Here is a 16342-nt window from a genome sequence, read left to right as displayed (position 1 = left end):
TGAGAAGTGAGTGATATTAGAGAGAAGAGGAGGGGGAGGAGGAGCGGCCCATACTGACTTGACTTCCAGAAGCAGAGAACATAAACACAAGAGCAGCGAAGGGAGGAGACAAGGGAGGGAGGGAGGGAGGGGAAATGTTATAGGAGGAGGAAATACGAAGGAGGGAAGAGCTGGAGGAAGAGTTAAGGAAGAAAGAGAGGGAAACAAGGAGAGAGGCAGTCAGAGAGCATGAGGAGGAAAGGAGTTCAAATGGGAGAGGAAAATAAAGGAAATAGGGAGTAAGAAAAAGGAAGTAGAAAAGCAGAAAAGGAAGACAGAAGGAAAAGAGACATAAAAAAGAAAAATGAGGGGATAAGGAAGGAAAGAAGGTCCAAGAAAAGGAGTAAACACAGGGGTGAAGGAGTTAGTGAATGAGAAAATAAGGAAGGGAAGCAGAGAAGGGGGAGATAAGAGGAGAGGTAGGAGGTAAAGTCAGTCTAAAGAACAAGAAAAGGATGATTTAGGGAGGTAAAGAAAGCAAGTGAGAGAAGGGTATAGAATGAGAAAAGGAGGAAGAAGAGGAAGCTAATAAGGAGAGGAGGGCAGGTAGAGGAGTGGGAAAAGGAGGCGAGGAAGTGAGGAAGTGAGGAAGGATAGACGAGGAAGTAAGGAAGGTGGAGGAGGAGGTTGAGAGGGAGAGAAAGAGGGAATGGAGAAGGAGAGGTAAGGAGGGAGGGAGGGAGGAGGATTAAAACAACAGGATAAAAGCTCTATAAAAAGGACAGACAGGAGAGAGAGACGAGAGAGAGAGGAAGAAACTCAGACTGAGGAAAAGAAGTTTAATTGGAAGACAGGAAATGATGAGGAAGAAGAGAAGGACTTCAAACTAAGAGCATTTCTCTGATGTAATGTTTAATTGATCCACTATTGAACCCTGATACTGATATTAACTGTATTTCTCTTTTCTGAACCCGAATCTCACATCAGTTTATAAGTTAAATGTAAGTGTAAAACTGATTTCCAGATATTAAAAAAAACAAGACAGACAAATTATAACCTGAAAATATACACAATAAAATGTTTTCGAACTCTAAATGTGGAAATCTGATTTTGCATTTGCTTGTACTGATAAATTTTAAACACTAAAATACAATTCTAAAGCAGAATTAACAGATTAATTTGCACATATAAGCCGTTAAATAAAATGTTTGACATATTATCACTTTATAAAAGGGGATTAAAAAGGCAAATCTGTTCAAACAGTGTCACAGTCAACATGTTCTACTATGTTCTACTATGTTCTACTATAGGTACCGTCCACAGTACAGTGGGTTTATCAGAACTTTTTAAACTGAAAATAGCTGCTGCGGCTATGAGTGGTGAAATTGAACTGAAACATTGAGCTGAAATTAAATAAAGTTAATATAAACCTGACATGTTTTTGACAACAATTTTTAAACCTACTACAAGGAGTTTTTAACACTACTGCTGTTGTCCACAGGGGGCACCAGAATAACACAACATAAATGCTCATTTGTTTGCTTGCTTGCTTAATTTAAGGCTTTCCAGTACATTATACACATTACTATGAGGTTACTTTTTTTGCAATTTTGAGGAAAATTAACATAAATAATACTTTGGGGGAAATGACGGACATTAGCAGCACCTGGCTAAACTGAGAGTGAGAGTTGTTGCTGCTGTTGGTATGTAGAAATCAATAAAATTGACAAAATCCTGCAGAAAAATTCCAGCCTGCAATTCAACAGCTGTGCAGAGTCGTGGGTGTGTGTGTGTGTGTGTGTGTGTGTGTGTGTGAGAGAGAGAGAAAACAAGCCTGGAAAATGTCTGTCAGCAGTCCAGCTGTGGCGCCCAAAACAACAGCAGCTAAAATGGATGACACCGCAACCTTTTGACCTCTCTGGTGAACCCCCTAGACAGAGTTCGGATTTCATGGCCCTGATAATCTAATATGGTAGGAGGTAATAAAGGGAAGATAAACAAATCCAAAATGACTGCACAGTTGCTGCACAGGGGAAAGTATTACAAATAAACAGACCTCTGAAGACAGAGCAGTAACACAGAGGAAGACTAAACAAAAACAAATGAGAACCAGAGGAACAGACAGTAAAGAGATTTAACAGCTTGTTCTTCCTTTTAAACTATGTTACATCCATAAAATGTTCATAAAGAAATTAAATTTAGTTTAGCTGTCAACGTCAGACTGTCCAGCACACACTGATGTTTAAATCCAAACATATTCTGGATATTTTATTGATAATTTTATTATTTATTTGGGGACGATGTCAATGAAGGATGGTTGGATAGTGGGCTCAGCACATGTACGGAAGCCCGAAAAGGCAAGTGAAATGTTTTTAATCACAAACATTTTCTTTAAATTAACCTGCAAAAACTGGCATTTTTAAGTGGTTTTTTATTTGTTGTTATTTCATTTGTATGTGTATGTATTGTAAGTTAAGTTTTTTAAGCACTTCAGCTTCTTGTGGTCAAAATGAGAATAACAGCAACAGTGTAACTTTATTTGCCTTTCAGGGCTTCCATAGACAGACCATGACAGAAACATATTTTATTACTTAATCAAAATGTTTTATGGTAAAAGCTCCATTAAATCAAACAGAAGTGAACAGAAACCTTAATAAAATACCGGCTCCTTTACGCTGGTATTTTATCAGATTTTAGCAATCAGGCAGCAATAATAGATTGATTTCCAGTGTCGAAGAATAATTTCCTGGCACTAATACTATCTTCCTTTTTCCGTTTCTGCCTCGATTTAAAATATCTTACTGCCCTCAGTTAGCCACACATCTGTGGTAAATTCACTAAGTCACATTTTAAACGACTGGATAAATGTTTTAAACTCTGCCAAAAGAACCACAAAAGGTCAAAACTGGTCATTTTTTAAATTGCCTCACGATCAAGATATGTAACCAATAGAAGCTTTTATGTTATAAATTCCACATTTCTCCTTTTTTGGAAGCATGTTTTTTTAACACTTTCCCACACAAGAGCACAATAATTTGTTTATTAAAAGCATCCTAAAACTTGTTCTAAATCATATAAATTATTTATTTGTGGTCCAGAAATACTAAATAATGATAGTTTTAATAAAATATCTGGACAGCCGAGTATGAAAATGGTCTGTAAATGTCTATTAAAAGCTAATTCATTTACCTTTAATTAGGTAATTATGTAAACAAAACTTATAACACAGATCTTCAGCCTCACTTCATTGACTTAAATACAATAAAAGTTTTTATATTTAAATGATCAGACTGATGATTTATCAGTATTTCTGTTTTTTCTGTTGCATAATGAAGCAAATGTGCTTATTACAGTAGAAATAGTCTTGACCTTTGACCTCTCGGCCTGTCATTTTCCATTGATCTCATGGATATCATACACCAGTGTCTCTGTGTGTATGTGTGTCAGCTTATTCTCATCTCATCTTCCGGCTTCTCCTCCTCCTCATCTTTGATCCTCCTCACTTCCTGTAACACGGCCATACATTTCCAGGTCAAAAAGGGTCACGAGTGGCGTTGTACACCCCGATGTATCTCATGTCCTTTAACTCGTGTGCTGACTCTGATAGTCGGCTTAAAAAACAGGATGGATGATGAACAGGCGACAGACACCCATGCAGTAACACACACTGTTGAACCAGGATGTCCATGTCAGGACGGCATGCTGAACTTCATTGACTACACCGCCACCTACAGTCCAAACTATGTACAACAAGACACAATGATTCATTTATTATGAGCTGGACTACTGATTTTAGTGCTGTAGACGTCCATATTTTTATTCTAATTAATCAAAATAAAACTTTTTAACCTCGTAAATGTCAACATTTCAGGACAACTGCCTCCAGTTTGGCTTTGTAACATTAGATTTGTGAGATAATCCAATATTTTCGAAGGTTTTGAGAGGGGATTTTTCTTATGCAATCGTTCAACTTTGTTAAACAAAGCAACTGGCGCACCTTGTTTTTCCCTGCACGGCAGTGATATCAATGCCAGGACTCTACATGGATCAGTTTCATGTTTAAATGAGCCTGGACACACAAATTAAAGCTTCAATCCACCCAGAAATCATATTTTCTGTTTGTCCTCTATGTCGAAAGGAAACCTTCTTTTCCTGTCCAGACATGAAAATAACGATTAATAGATTAGAAGCATGAAGATAAGGGTAAGTGTTCAGGGTTATGTTGCTGCTTGACTACAGCAACTAAACAAACAGGCAGTAAAACCTGCCTACAAATGTGATTCCTTTACACCAGAAGTCTAAAACTCAAATTCGCTGCAAGAAAGCACAATATTCTGAAAAGATTTCCATTACTAATGTCATACTTTCTGTACATTTTTACATCATCTTTGTTGTTGAACCACAAATGAAAGCCTGAAACCTGCTCTCTTCTTATCAACTGTTTGCAAGCACCTTTGACCTGAAACATAATTGTATATGGAGGGGCAGTTGAAATTGATATGAAACTACTTACAGTCAGATTATATCATGAGCCAGAAATGGCCCCCAGGCAGATATCCTGACATCCCTGCTTTACACCTTTAATTTAACTGATACATCTGATACGTCTCATAGTTTTCTCTTTCACTAAGGAGGAAAACTGTGTTTTGTTGCCAACAGTGGAAACGTTTGAGGTTTAGTGTCCCATTATACGATGGCCTTAAGAGGCTTTTCACCACTAACAGCAGCACAAATATCAGGAAGGTTTGACAATTAAACACTTGCTTCAGTTGTAACTGAATACTGGCTATTGACAGTATAACTAAACTTAAATAAGCATTTTACCTTTAAAATAACGCCTGTTTACCCACTTACTTTTACTTTAACCTGCATTAACTGATTTTTTTGGGCCACTTCACACAGATCAACATTAGTATTAATTTGTAGTCTTGTTTCTGGCCACTTGATGAGCCCAAAATGTATGTATCTTTTAGCTCTGCTCTGTAACTCCTGAGGGAAATATTTGGCATTTTAGCTGCTTAAACGGTTGGTGCTGAGCAGGTAGTGTACAGTGGGGCTTCTGGAGCTTCTTTTGCAGCTTGTTGCTAATTGATGAGAGCTGTGAGAGTGAATCAAAACAGTAAAGCTGCGGGCCCAAAACAAAAACCAATGAGCTCCCCGTAGGGCTGAGAGCAAGTGCAGTGTCAGACGATAATTCTCTGTTTGTTCAGCAAAATCTGTCACATTACACAGTTATTATAAAAACATCTTTAAGAGTAAGCACAGTCACTTTACTGACAATATAGTTCATGTAAAAACTGTAAAACTGGACTACAGAGTTCAAACCGGATTGTTTTTAAGTGGGGGAAAGGGGAATTATAAACCAAAAGTACACAAAATAGACAGATGACTCCTTCACTAACTGAACTCTCCTCAACTTTACCTAATAACTCCAGTTAAATTACTGACCTATAAGCCACTCATTACAGTAACAGGAGTAGATGTAATTACTTCCACCCGTTTACACGCACACATGTAACAACAGATATTTAAGTTCTCAGCTTGCAGCTTCCAAATTGACGTGTGCAGAAGTGCAAAGCACACACACACACAGCAATATATAGTAGAAAACACACCTGGGGAAGGAGTAAATGTAGCACTCATGCATATAAAGTTACCTGCATTAAGGGGTTGTGGATCACTTTTCCCATGCTAGTACGTGACTGAGCATCCAGCCAAGTACTGTAATGCGTGATCTATCACATACAAAAACAGCCAGTAGCCCAGAACTCTGTTTACCCTCTTGTTCTTTCGGAAAAGTCTTTATTTCTTCTTGACTTTAATTATTTTGGCAACACATTTAATGCAGAGTGATCATTTTTTTGGCGAATAAAAAGGTCTGGGGATATCATTTTATAGCTTATGGCTGTAGCTCAAAGTGCATAATTAATATCTAGCAGTTACTTAGAAATGAAGAGAATTACTCAATCACCTTCACGGTTTGTTTTGTTCTTCCCCCTGCAGGCAGACAAGGTTGATGTCTTTTTCCTTATCAGTAGATAGCCTAGAGCATAACGTGGTTATGAGATAAGGATTTATTGGCTTCCAAATTACAGTCCAATAGGGTAAGTTCATGTAATATGACTATTTACAGTTAAATGGGGATATTAAAAAAGGGACACACCATTTAGGAGCTTAGCCGCGCTGCCCCGGACACCCGGGACTGGGTGCTCAGAGCACTGGGGGGAGTGATGGTGTTTACACTGGTAGCACAGGAGCTTTGGGTCACTGGGAGGAGGAAGTTTTCAGGCCTGCGTCATGCCAGAACCTCTCTTCCTCCATATCACAGATTACTGTATTCCTTGCCACCATCCCTTGGTTCGTCTTTGTTTCTTTGTTTGTTTCCCAGAGGATTTGGGGGAAAAAGAGCAGGGGAAATGCCAACGCCGACAGAGGAAACAAGATTCCAGCGAGGATATCGATAACGAGCCTCTCTTTCTCAGTCTCTCCCGCTCTCTCTCTCTCTCTCTCTCTTCTCTAAACAGGACGTTCACATCCACGCCCATCATGATCATCACCCCCCCCCATCACTATCTGACAGCTTCCACCCTCCCTAAAAACAACAACAACGGATTCAATAACTTCCTTCTGAAAGAGGAAATTGTATTTAGGTTTAGTCTATGATGATGTCAGTCTCTGTTACATAATACTATTTGGGGTAATGTTTCAGCCAAAGCACTTTATAGTAGGTCACAAACCTGATGCACGTCAGAAAACACCACACCCACTGTTGTCTATGGAAGCCTTCCTGAGGGATGTCAACAGGTTGCCATGCATAGAAAGTCAGGGTACAATACTGTACTCTATTTCCTAGAATTGAAAGTGTGTCAATTCTCAGTTTTGGTACATCTGGTGTGTAGTAGAGACTCTGAGGATAGTCTCACACAGTAGCGCTGTGGGATAAATGCTAACATCAGCATGCTAATATGCTAACAATAGGGTAATTCATGTGTTTCCCTGTAGAAAAGGTCTAGGAAACTTTGAACCCTGGGAACGCTCCTGCTCACAATGACGATGGTAACATGCCAAGGTTCCCATTGTAGTGTTAGCGTGCTAAAATGAGCTAGTTAGCATTAAACACAAAGTAGATCTAGCTGAGGCTGGACTGGATGGACTGAAATAGAGCAATATTTTTCTTGGTGAAAGTCTTTCCCATCATCCAAGGTTTGGGTTGACTGAATCTGGACACTGAATTAAAGTCTTGACACTAGTGCAAGTACAGAAGGTCAAAAGGTAATTCTAGTGGCTGTTCTTCAGTGTCTATTCTCAGCATGAGAACATGCTCAACTCCCTGTTCTTTAACACAAAGTGCAGCTGAGGCTGCTAGGAATGTCAGCTTTTCTGTTTTTCATTCATTTGTTCGGACAAATTGAAATTGTGACTCTTTTTGGCGCTAGAGGGAAAGTTAAGCGTTTACATGGCTGTTCCAAAGTTCATGGCAAACCATCAAATTAGACTCAAAATCCAGAAATGTCAGCTAGCTGAGTTAGTTATGGTAGCAGCTGAACAGATAACAGAACATAGATAAAACCTTAAAGACCATGAATGTCTTTATAACATTTTATTGCAATCTGATATGTGCTATACATATACGTTATATATGTGCTATATATATACTATGCTGAGGTATCTCAGTCTGAACTAAAGTGGTGGACGGACAGATACTGTTCCTGAAAAGCACAATGGGAGTTTGCTCTTCCCTCTCCGCCAATACAGACTTCCTGTTTCTTTGATCGCTTGTTCGTATCTTCCTGTTTTCTGCCTCAATACATGTTCACATATTCTCTCCCCTAATGTTACATGATCACAGAGCAAGGAACAGAGGGTGATAACAGAAACCAGAAGAAAAAGAGAACAGAAGAGAGAGCATGTACAAAACCCATGTCGACAAAACTACAAATAATGAAAAGGTGATTTATGTTTTCTGCCTCCTGCAATTTAAAAGACAGGCTGTTGTCTCGTCTCCCGAAGGTCTTTATTTCTAAGATCAGCTCCGCAAGTCGATAGAACAAAAGACATGATCTTATTTTGAAGAACACTTTGGGGAATCTGGCTTGGGGAAAAATATATCAAAACACTGTTTCAGTGAGCATATGCTGTCCCAGAAAGAAAGAGTGTAACAAGAATGTTAGTGCTTTCTTTGTGTTTTAATTCCAACATAACGCATGTGTTGAATGCATCTCAAGACTGTTGAAAGAGCCTTTGTATGATTCAGACGTCAAAAATGTTCTTGCTGATGCATGACTGTGAAATTCAGTAGACAGAGATTATGCTTATGCCTGCATGCAAATTTATATCAGCCTGACATCTCGTAGAGATTCCCCTTTACTCAGATATTCTGATAATGCATCTGTATGCGTTTGTCTTGGCATGAGACCGTACTTCATAGAAAAACACAACAGCATCAGTTGTTTATCCAAATGTCTAAAGGCCCTGACACACCAAACCAATGTCAAAGAACCGCTACATCAGCTCATGTCACCTGTGTCTCGCCCAGAAAGTGACACATCACCTGTCTGCAGTAATCATTCAAAAGAGAAAGCAGGAAGACCTAGCACTGCGGATATAAACGAAAGCAGCCCAGTGGATGATGGTGTACCTGCTCTCGCTCAGACAGTTTCGTAAAGCAGCTGCTTGTTGTTAAAATATCTGCGTGATCAGATTAGATGAAGTTGAAAAATGATACAATCCTTCTGTCTGTGCCCTCTTGACGAAATAGTTTTCGGCTTTGCTCACTTCAGTTTCTCTTTCTCGTGCACTGATTCACCTAAGCCCATCAGACTGATTTCTCTCACCGATGGCCTCCGTTGCCAATTCAACAGGCTCAGTCGGCTGGAAAAGCCGCAGATGAGTGCCAACGGCATGGAACACACTGCAAAAACTACAGGAGATAACCGATGGCCCGTTGTGTCAGGGTCTTAAATCCTTTGCTCAGTATGAAAACTTTTCTGACTGTGTGCCATTAAAGGAGCTTTCACACCTATGGTTTGGATTATTTGGGCTGAGCTTTAGTGGAAAAGTGGAAAAACTTTGTCAGGCAAACAGGGCTTGTAAATGAGGACAAATAGAGTTAAGAGATGTTAGATTATGACCCCGACCAGGACCCACAAGGAAACTGATTCACCACCACGAGGTAGGTCAGAAAATCCTATTTTATCATTAGATAAGTAGCCTAATCAAAATTCCATGCTACTTACAGCAATAACACACATTCCTCAGCATGCATTCACTGAAATGTACATTTAAACTTTAAAATCTGATTACAGGAAGAATGTCTGAAGGTTATTAAAAGGTAATTTATCTGTAACGTACAGAAAAAAAAAAAAACAGTACAAACACCTGCTGTTGTGTGTTTTAGAGCAGTGGTCCCCAACCTTTTCCTTTAAATGGACCCTTTTGCTATCATTTAGTAAACTGACTACTCCTGACTAAGGCCTCTTTTCCACCAAATTATTTCTGGTTCTTGAACTGGTTAAATTCAGTATTCTTGGAACTTCGATCAGCCCACGTTTCCACCATTGAGTGGAACCTCGGTAAATGAATACATCATCAACAGGAGACAATGCACAATGCACAATGACGTAGAGTACAACACATCCACTTTGGTTCCCAACCAAAAACTAGATGCTTGAACCGGAACCAGTTCCCTGTTAGCGAAGAAGACCTATCTATGGATACTTCATATTATATTAAACACATACAGAACTACTGATAATAACTAACAAATTTCCCCAAATAGTGAATGCAATAACCTGAAATAAATGTGTGTCAAATTAGCAATTTGGATGAATTTTAAGTGGATTATTTCCTGTGAATGAGGTGAGTTTTCCTGATACTTTTGTATTTTAACATATATTTAGTTTATTTGTAATTATCATACATACGTAATAAGCTTCTTTTTTGACTAATTTAGTGTTTTCTTTTTCCTAATTCTTGCTGGTCGTTCCAATAGCGCTTTGGTTGTCTTAACGGGGTACTTTTCTCTTGCAGGACGAGGCTGTTTAGCAGCAGCTTGTGTTCAGATCTTTAAAGCTAAGACCTTAAATAACAATCTTAACTTTAGAAATAACAATTTCATCAAGTTTTCTTCAAATAAATAAACGAAATACTGAAATATAAGCCCATCTGCCTTGCGAACCCCTGTGAAATTTTTGTGACCGCAAGGTTGGGAACCATTGTTTTAGAGGACATACTTTAAGTTAAAAAAAAGCTGAAAATGAACCGAAAAGTGAGCTGTTAATCAACCACAGGTTTGTTTGTTATTGTCTCGATCATACTCCCTCCAGAAGAGAGAAAGAAATCTGCTTTTTTGGGGAGATGTGATGTAATTGCCATCTGCTTTTGGAGTTGTACGACATACGTTTATTGTTGTGGAGATGTACCGTGGCATGACAGCATACAGCGATACAGTTTATTTCTGTCAGACAGCATTTACTCTACTCAAGTTCATATGAGGCATTCTTGTTTTGTGTTTTTGCCTCCTTTGATCCACTATGCTTTCTTGAGTTTGTTTTATTTATTGCGACAGTGATATAAACCAGAGGAGAAGTGAGGAAAAGGGAGGAAAAAGCAGAGAAAGGAGAACAAACAAGCAGCCTGTTCTTGTAGACGTTTTTACATGGAAAAAGTTGTTAAAACAAAACTAAATTCACAACGCAAAGCAGGTCCTACTGTACATACTGAAATATAGCCATTGAAATACTGATTTAAAAACACATTATAATACAGCCCTCGATACAGTTCCTTCCTACTGATACTTAAATGTAGATACAGAGTACCAGAAGTAAACAAGACTGCACAACACAGTAATAAATGGCCATTTTAAAAGTAAAATAGAAATAAATTATACTCATTTATACTACTTTTTATTTGTTTTTTTTAAATACTAGGTGGGGTACATTAGGCCTACTGGGAACAGATATTGTAACTTACCTACCACAATACTGATAAAATATTAAACACTGCACAATAGCAGCGTTGTTACCATTTTAAAAAAAAGGACCAGGGATTAGGATTTAGTAGCATCTAGCATCATTGCAACCAACAACTAAAAATGCAAAAGGCCCCATCTGGAGCCAGTGTTTAGTTTGACTGTTCTTGGCTCTTGTAGAAACTTGGCGGTTCAACATAGTGGACAGAATTACACTGTAAATCACTGTAGTACCACAAATTATTATACATAACCCATGCGTCAAAAATAACGAACCACTTCCAATTAACAACCCATTTTAACCTAGACACACACATTTGTGGTAACTGGGGAAGGAAATTGATTTCTATGGCAATATTTGAAGAGCTCAAACCTCTACCATCAAACAGATATCCGATCATTTTTAGGACTTTACTGACCCCTCTGTCTCAAACAAACAAAAGGAGGGAGGCATGGTACTCACAACGGATTTTTTCAAGCTGTAATATTTTGTGCAGTGGCCCTTTTAACGGAGCAAACAGCTTACAACACAGTCTGAACTCCGGGCATAACACAATAATACAGAGCTGATCAGATTATACACATATGACCACCTTTAAAGTGCAATAGGACACAAGCATGCAGGATACTTATGTATTAGTTATCACCAATAACAAAAGTCAAAAGATAAAAGCCAGTGTCACTGTGGTGACAGCAGTGACCCCAGCAACCCCGGACGCGACCATCCATCTTAGGATGAAAGCCGTGGGGTGGGATGTTGGCACCATTTTGGGTCGGGCAGGGATTCCTCTACAGGGACATGACAGGAAATGTGGAAAATGCCAACCGGGGGCTTTGATGATGGGGCCCTGCTGTCTCCGACATCCTCCAATCTGACACCGTCATGTAACATCAGCCATTTTCATCTATGTTTTATTCTTAAAACTGCTTTCCTACATTTCCCAAAATGCCTTTAGAGATAGCACAAACTGTAACTTCTGCATTGAATCTATCTCAATAATCCGTCTCACGGAATAAATTCCTGGAAAGTTCCACTCTCATTCCCTCCTCGTCTTTGACACATTGCCTACTGCTTGTGTAACAACACTAAGTCACATTAAGAAGAGGATTTGTGGACAGATAACATTGACTTGAAATGACTGGAGGGCAGAGAAAATCTTCTTAAAACCAAGAAAACTGCTCACAGCAGAGTTTAGTAAGCACAGACTGAAGCGGGATTTAAAAACATGACGTCATAGAGTGGGTCCAAGTAATGTCTTGGCCAGTTGTTTCCTCCTGCTTTCAGTCTGCAATTGCCTCTTGCATTGTATTGTCACAAAGCTGAAAACAGGCTGTTTTTCTATCTTTTTAGAGATCTCACAGGGACAGCGATTCTACAAACATATGAACATCTTACACAATATGATGCACTGCTTTAGATTAAACTACCCAACAGTATATAATGTAGTTCAAATCAGCTCAATCTTAAACATCTACAGCAGTAAAATGCAAAATACAGACAAATACAGCAGGAATATGAATCCAAAAACATCATTTTATAATAGTAAAACTCTGACAGGGAATATTTTAATGCACAATCACTACACTTCTACTTTTGTTACTTTAAGTAAATGTGTATACTCGTTCCAGCACTGCCTGACGAGGCTCGCCACTGAACCCCTAAAGTGACACTAAACAGGATCTCAGGGAGTGTCAGAGACAGCCTGCCGTGTGAGCCGAGGTCTAGAACGATCCTCCAGCCTCAGCCAGTAAATCAGCCAGACGCTGACGCTTGTGGCAAACCAGCAGAAGATCCATCACAAAAGTCCAAACGCTGTCATGCACACACACACACACACACACACACACACACCTTGCCAAGGCCGACAGATGTACACGAGCGTATGAAAAGGAAGATGGATACACGCAGACAGACAGAATGACAGTACCTCTTCTTTACCTTGCACTTGTTTTTCCAAGTGCGAGTTAAGATTGAGGGGGGGCAACACAGAGATGCCAAGAGTCAGTCAGTTACAAAATGTGAAGTAAGAAGGCGGCCTGTCTCTCTAATGATTAAATTTCCGACTCACTTCACATAATATAAACACAAAAAGATAGAGCGAAAGAGAGAGAGAGGGAGAGAAAAAAAAGATGGAAAGAGTCTTGTCCATGTTTCCACTGTTTTCTTTCCCGCTCCTCGCCTCGGATTTACATGACTGAACACTCTGAGGGTTAAGAAGTGGGAATCCTGTGGTTTTCCTGTCATAATTCAATAAGAGGTCTTCCCAGGACAGCGGAACGCGTGCAGAAATCACGCACGCACCTCTATAAAACATGCAAATGTGGTGTTCATTTAACTGACACATGCATCCACTAAATAAAAACATGCATTTCATATGTTAAAAAAAATATAAAAATGAACACACAGATGTTATCCACCCTTCCCGGAACAGAGAGTGATTAGTGTCTCTTCGGCTACTGATTAACAAGCTCTTTGACCACTTCCCCAACTCTGCACGCTGGTAGCTGCTCTTATCGCTCAACTTTATTTTGTTTAAAGAAGCAACAACTGAGATCTAAAGCACCAAACCATCATTATATATCTACAAAGGAAACAACAAAGCTGGGATTTATTGCTTTTTCCCTACCTTATTTTCGAATAAAAGCTCTCTTCCAGTAAAGTAAAAGATACTACATTAGGTAAAAATGTTATGTAGTCAACTTTTATAATAAGTAAATGAGTTTTAGCAGTAAAATCTGCTCATGTATCAACAGGTTGTGAAGGATAATAGAGTTTAGATTAGGGAAATCAACAAAAAGTGGTTAAAAGAACAGAGACTAAAAGAAAGGGAGAGAGAAAAGTTAATAATATTGATATTATAAGCTTATATGATAAAGCTGGTGTTAGCTGGGTGTTTCTTATTGTCAGCAGATTGAGTGAAAAGACCAACAACCACAACATTAATCTCTCTCAATACCTTTCGACTTTCTTACTCAGCCTCAAGCCCATTGCTTTTTACTTCAGACATAAATCTTTATTAGTTCCCCATCATAAATACATAGATTTATTTGTAAAAACGAGCAAGAAAAAGTGGAACGTACGGGTCAAAGGATGGGGTTGGCGTGATACTCTATTTTTTTATTATCACCAAATCAAGCGAAAAGACCAAAAACAACAATTCGTTATGTCCCTCTCTCAAAACTTTATGATTTTTGCATCCTGCGGCTTCTGGCTCATTGTTTCCAAATTAAATCATACACCTTTTAAAAAGGCTCAGTAATATCCTAAAACAGGTGGGGGTAGGAAGCATTACTAAAACTGGAGGAAATAGTGCATTTGTTGGGGACTATTTTCAGTTGCGGATTACGACATTTGGTGCTCTGGTGAGTAGCAGAATGGTGTTTGTGGGGCTTCAGTCATAGTAAATAATGTAATATATTAGTTCATAATAATAAAAAGGAAACATGAAATCCAATGTTTAATAGTTTTTGGACTATTTGGACGCTGTGGCACAGAGAAATTAGGCTTAAATACTTGTTAGTGTGATCATCGGATTGTTGTTTTTGTCTTTTTATTGAATTTGTTGACAGTAAGTAAGCCACTGAACATCAGTTATACTTAAAAATCTTGAAGTAACTAACTACAGTGGAGTAAAACAACTCCTAAGAAGAGTAGAAAGCTTTCAAAGGAATGTGTACCCAGTAATTGAGACTTTATATACAGAGGGATATAAATTCTACCTCTGCTTCTTTATTCGATTCCCTAAAATACAACAAAAAATAGCCCTGTTCTACAGCAACATAACTACTGACAAACCAGTATTATTATCTGTAATATCAGTAGCTGAAAATCAAATATAAACCAAGGATCTGTGGAGCTTTTCTTACAGGTTGCGATGCCAAAACATGCCACAGTCCTTTGCTCTGTCAGGCTGCCACATGGCAAACAGAGCATCGCTGCTCTGAATCCCAAAACTAACGTGCAACAAATCACTCCCTCTCCATGTGGTGAGAAAGTCCTCTCTGAGTAAACAAGCTGGAATAATGATTATAATAATAAAAACTCCTAAACTCAAGTGGTTTAACCATCCAGAGAGTACAGGATATCCATCACATGTGAAAGGCAATAGTGACACATGCAAACTCCACAAACGTCAGCCAGTGGTGGAAGAAGTATTCAGAAATTCAGAGTTAAAATTTCTAAGTAAAAGATGTAATATTACAGTGTAAAATACTCTTTTGCAACTTTTAAGTAGTATTTTCTAGTTGTTATAGTACTTTATTTACTGTCGGTAGCTTAATCTTTAAGTACATCAGAATTTATTAGTAGTTATATATTTTGTAGTAATGATATAAATCATCTGCAATGTAACTAAAGTTATAAAATAAGGAGTAAAAAGTACAATATTTGTGGTGGAATAATGTTTTGCCAGCGCAGATCTGTGACAAATATCGGTCTAGAGTGACGTCAAAGTCGAATTAATGACTGACACTGCGGTTGCATTGAATGTGATTTGTGCTGTTCACACTGTCATGAAAAAAACAGATCAGAGTAACACATGAGCAAAAATAAATAAATCTGATTTTGGCCACTTTTGCAGTTTGAAGCCAACCAGAAGCATCCGTTTGATGATGATTTTTAAGTTTTTAAAAGATGTTTGTGTGTTCAAGATGTCACACATTCCCAACTCCCTCTCCTCTTAAATTTTTTTTTGTTTTAAATGATTTGGATACAAATATAACATAAATAAGATCCTAAACTGTTTAATCAAACATTTAAGTCATTTGTTGGGCACAAATTTAACCGTAAATTCTTTAATGTGGTTTCCATGACAACCACAGTAAAAATAAACATTTTAAAAAAGGGATCTTTCTCATTTATACGCATTTGGCAGATATAAGTCTGTAAATCCTGTAAGTTGTCAGGAGTTTCTTGATGTAGGGGAGCAGCAGTGTTTCTCATTTACTATCATTTTCTGCAGGTTTAAATAGCTGCAGTCAACTTGAGAGGCTTAATTTCAATTTGAGAGAGTTGTTCGTGGTTCTCGCTTCTTTTCCTCTTAAAGTGCACAAGATTGATGCATTTAAATGTTAAATGCATCCCCCCAGATCACTTTAGAGGGCCCCCCAAAAAGCTAGCAGCCCTGTAACCGAGTACACAAACCAATACTGGCCGATATATTTTTATCTGATTTGTCTTTGACTCTCAAATATCGGTACCAGCCTTAAAACACCAATATAACTCAATTTGAGAAACAATGAATTCAACCAATTATTAAAAATGAATGCTTATTGAGTATACTGCCAACTCTGATGAGCATGGCTGTACCCACCATGGAGGTCACAGAGGTCTGGACCTTTTTCTGAGGGCTATGCAACAGAAATTGTGAAATAATTGACTAAAAATAACTACTT

At 38.4% G+C, this 16342-nt stretch overlaps 1 protein-coding gene across 2 annotated transcripts in view; it reads right to left on the bottom strand.

The window, feature by feature from the left end:
- arhgap36 (Rho GTPase activating protein 36) overlaps positions 1-16342 on the bottom strand; it is a 76986-nt gene that overhangs the window by 49833 nt on the left and 10811 nt on the right. The gene's annotated exons all lie outside the window — the stretch shown is intronic.

Source organism: Morone saxatilis, unplaced genomic scaffold, assembly GCF_004916995.1.
Source record: "Morone saxatilis isolate NCDOM2014 unplaced genomic scaffold, NCSU_SB_2.0 Contig4, whole genome shotgun sequence".
NCBI lineage: Eukaryota > Metazoa > Chordata > Actinopteri > Moronidae > Morone > Morone saxatilis.
This window is presented reverse-complemented; position numbering and strand designations above follow the sequence as displayed.